At 42.4% G+C, this 4,353-nt stretch overlaps 1 non-coding gene across 1 annotated transcript; it reads left to right on the top strand.

The window, feature by feature from the left end:
- Window positions 1-3,407: 3,407 nt before the first annotated feature.
- Window positions 3,408-3,535, top strand: LOC115930956 (small nucleolar RNA SNORA11). Its single transcript, XR_004067538.1, has one exon. It is a non-coding gene; the product is annotated as a small nucleolar RNA SNORA11 (small nucleolar RNA).
- Window positions 3,536-4,353: the final 818 nt, after the last annotated feature.

Below are 4,353 nucleotides of genomic sequence, written 5' to 3'. Positions count from 1 at the left end.
TTGTTATCATTTCATCCCTTGTTTTCTTTCTTTGGTCTATATAGACAATTTCATTATAAAGATAAAATAGACCTTGAATGATTAAAAAAAAATTATAGTCTGGGCAACATAGCAAAACCCCATTTCTACAAAAAAAAAATATATATATATATATATACACACACACACAAATATATATGTATACACAAAATTTATATATACACAAAAATTAGCTGGGTGTGGTGTCAAGCGCCTGTAGTCCCAGCTACTGGGGAGTTAGGGGGCTGAGGCAGGAGGATCACATGAACCCAGGAGGTTGAGGCTGCAGTGAGCACCACTGCACTCCAGACTGGGTGACAAAGCCAGAACTCGTATCAAAAACAAACAAAACTCAGCTAACCTCAAGCAGAATAAACATAATGAAAACACACAGAAAGGCAATCATAATCAAACTTCAGGAAATAAGTGATTAAAAAGAAAATGTTCAAAACAGCCAGAGGAAAAAAGATAACTACAGCAGACTTCTCATCAGAAACAATGCAAGCAGAAGACAGCAGAGCAACATCTTTTAAAGTATTGAAAGGAAAACCTATCAACCTGGAATTCTAGTGTGTGAGTGTGTGTGTGTGTGTGTGTGAGACAGAGTTTTGCTCTTGTCACCCAAGCTAGAGTGCAGTGGTGCGATCTCAGCTCACTGCAACCCCCGCCTCCCGAGTTTAAGTGATTCTCCTGCCTTAGCCTCTAGAGTAGCTGGAATTATAGCCGCGTGTCACCACGCCCAGCTAATTTTTGTATTTTTAGTAGAGACGGAGTTTTGCCATGTTGGCCAGGCAGGTCTCAAACTCCTGACCTCGTGATCCACCCACCTCGGCCTCCCAAAGTGCTGGGATTACAGACGTGAGCCACCATGCCCAGCCTGGAATTCTATTTACAGGAGAAATATTTTTTAAAAACAAAGGCAAGGCCGGGTATGGTGGCTCATGCCTGTAATCTCAGCACTTTTGAGAGGCCAAGGCAGGCGGATCGCTTGAGCCCAGGAGGTCAAGACACACTGGGACCCCTTCTCCACAAAAACTACAAAAATTAGCTGGGCATGGTGGTGCCTACTTGTAGTCTCAGCCACTCAGGAGGCTGAGATGGGAGGATCACTTGAGCCCAGGAGGTTGAGGCTGCAGTGAGCCATGATGGAGCCACTTCACTCCAGCCTGGGTGACAGACAGAGACCCTGTCTCAAAAAAAAAAAAAAGTACAGATAAAGAAAAAGGACGGAAAAATACATGCCATAAAAACACTAATCAAAAGAAAGCTGGAATGGCTATAAAAATATCAAACAGACTAGGCACAGTGGCCCACACTGGTAATCCCAGCACTTTGGGAGCCTGAGGCAGGTAGATCGCTTGAGCTCAGGAGTTCAAGACCAGCCTGGGCAACATAGCAAGACCTCGTCTTTACAAAAAAATACAAAAATTAGGATGTGCCTATAGTCCCAGCTACTTGGGAGGCTGAGGTGGGAGGATCGCTGGAGCCCAGGAAGTCAAGGCTATAATAGGCCAAGATCGCATCATTGCACTTCAGCCTGGGTGACAAAGCGAGACCTTGTCTTAAAAAAAATGCCGGGTGCAGTGGCTCACCCCTGTAATCCCAGCACTTTGGGAGGCTGAGACAAGTAGATCACCTGAGGTCAGGAGTTCTAGACCAGCCTGGCCAACATGGTGAAACCCCGTCTCTACTAAAAATACAAAAATTAGCCAGGTGTGGTGGTATGCACCACCACAGGTGCATGCACACCAGCTACTCAGGTGGCCGAGGCAGAAGAATCGCTTGAACCTGGGAGGCGGAGGTTGCAGTGAGCTGAGATCGTGCCATCGCACTCCAGCCTGGGGGACAAGAGTGAGACTTCGCTCCCCCACCGCAAAAAAAAAAGAAAAAAAGACTATCAAATAAAGTAGATTTCAGAGCAAGAAATATTTCCAGGGATAAAAATGATAATTTCCTTTTTTTACAGCTTAATGTATTTTAATAGCAAACTTACAGGAACAGCACAGAAGACAGACAACATTAAACACATGTGCTTGCATGTAGGACAACCCAGAAAAGTATAGTGAATGGATAGAATCCACCATATGATAAAAATGCTACCAACACTATTTAGTTGCTGTCAATAAGAAATTTACTTGTTTAAAAAAAATCCAAATGCTGGCATTGTCCAGAAAAATTTAACAGGTTTATTTATAATTATTATAAAGTTGAACCGCTGAAACTTGCTCACGGAAACATTTTAACTTGCATTAATGCTTTACCTCCCTGCATTTATATTAAAAATTCACACACAAACGAAAATGGAAAAACTGCCAATACCTGATTTCTGTCCCCTATTTTTGCACTCGTAATCATATACTTAGGTACCTTTTGACCCCATGGGGGGAAAAAAATCTAATGTTCAGAACTACCAATAACAGGAATAAGATAATTTTTTTTTTTTGAGAATGAAATGTTTCCCATCATAGTGGATTCTTAAGCACGTTCTCCACGTGTGTGGAGTGCTAGCTGGATATCTTTTGGCATAACTGTTACATGCTTGGCATGGATAGCGCACAGGTTGGTGTTTTCAAAAAGGCCAACAAGATAGGCCTTACTTGACTCCTGCAAAGCACCGATAGCTCTGGAAGCACAAATCTGTTTTAAAGTCCTGAGCAATTTCTCTCACCAGATGCCGGAAGGGGAGTTTGTGAATTAGTTCAGTGGACCTCTGATAACGCCTAATTTCACGGAGTGCCACAGTACCAGGCCTATAACGATGAGGTTTCTTCACCCCTCCAGTAGAGGGCGCAGTCTTGCCAGCGGCTTTTGTAGCCAGTTGCTTCCTGGTGCTTTACCACCGTCCAGTTTGCGGGCACTTGGCTTTGTACGAGCCAAGGTATAGAGACTTCCTTACTTACTCCCTTCTCCTTCGACTGGAGCTCGGCGAGGGAGAGGCGGGAGAGGCGGCGCTGGCGTTGGAGCGCGACGGCGGCGCGGCAGCGACGGCGGCTGCAAACACAACTCGATAATTTCTTTTTTCCTTTTTGAGAAGGTGTCTCGCCAGCACAACTCGATAATTTCTTTTTTCTTTTTTGAGATGGTGTCTCGCCCTGTCACCAGGCTGGAGTGCAGTGGCGCGATCGCGGCTCACTGCAACCTCTGCCTCCACCTCCCAGGTTCAAGCGATTCTCCTGCCTCAGCCTCCCAAGTAGCTGGGACTACAGGCGCTCGCCACTACACCCAGGTAATTTTTTTTTTGTAGTAGAGACGGGGTTTCACCATGTGGGCCAGGATGGTCTCGATCTCCTGACCTCATGATCCGCCCGCCTCGGCCTCCCGAAGTGCTGGGATTGCAGGCGTGAGCCACCGCGCCTGGCCTCGATAATTTCTTAATAGTAAAGAGGTCAGGGATGTGCTCAGAGCAGGGGGCCTGAGGAATGGCTCCTCTGTTTACAACACACCCAACAGGAATCTGGGATCATTGTGACAAGAGGTACCAAAACTTGTAGGCTTCCTATGAACAAACTGTACATGTGAAGGGAAAGAATAATAATAAAATAATAATAATAACGTCAATTCATTAGATAATGCGACAGTTTTAAATTGTATACATCTAACATCAGAGCTCCAAAATACATGGAAGCAAAAACTGACAAAGTTGAGAGATAGACAAAACCACCACAATTAGATTTGTCAACATCTCAATCATTGATAGATCAACTAGAAAGAAAATTAGTCAGGATTTAGAAAACTTGAATAACACTATAAAACATCTTGACCTAATTGACATTTATAGACATTTCATCCAACAACAGCAGAATACATATGTTTTTCAAGTCCCCTCAGAACATTTACCAAGATAACCTGTATTCTGAGTCATAAAACAAGTCTGGATAAAAGATTGAGATTATACAATGTTCTCTAATAGCAACAGAATTAATTTAGAAATCAAGAACAGAAAGATATCTGGAAATTATCTAAAACGCCATTTATAGTAGCATAAAAATATTGAACACTTAGGGATAAATTTGGAAAAAGATGTCAAATTAAAGAAGATTCAAGTAAATAGAAAGATGTGCTATTTGCATGGATTGCCAGACTCAATATTGTTGCATGTCAATTCCTCCACACATTGATTTAGTCATGCAATGCCATTCCAATCAAAATCTCAGCAAGTTTTCTTGTAAAAATAGACAAGCTGATTCTAAAATGTGTGTGGAGATTTTTTAAAAGGCCAAATAATTTTTAAAATAAAAAATAAAGTTGGAAAAATAATACTACCTAATTTGATTACCAATATAAACCTACAGAAACTAAGACAATGTTGTTTTGGCTTAAAAATAAACATTTAGA

The sequence above is a fragment of the Gorilla gorilla genome, chromosome 16 (genome assembly GCF_029281585.2).
Source record: "Gorilla gorilla gorilla isolate KB3781 chromosome 16, NHGRI_mGorGor1-v2.1_pri, whole genome shotgun sequence".
Classification (NCBI taxonomy): Eukaryota; Metazoa; Chordata; class Mammalia; order Primates; family Hominidae; genus Gorilla; species Gorilla gorilla.
This window is presented reverse-complemented; position numbering and strand designations above follow the sequence as displayed.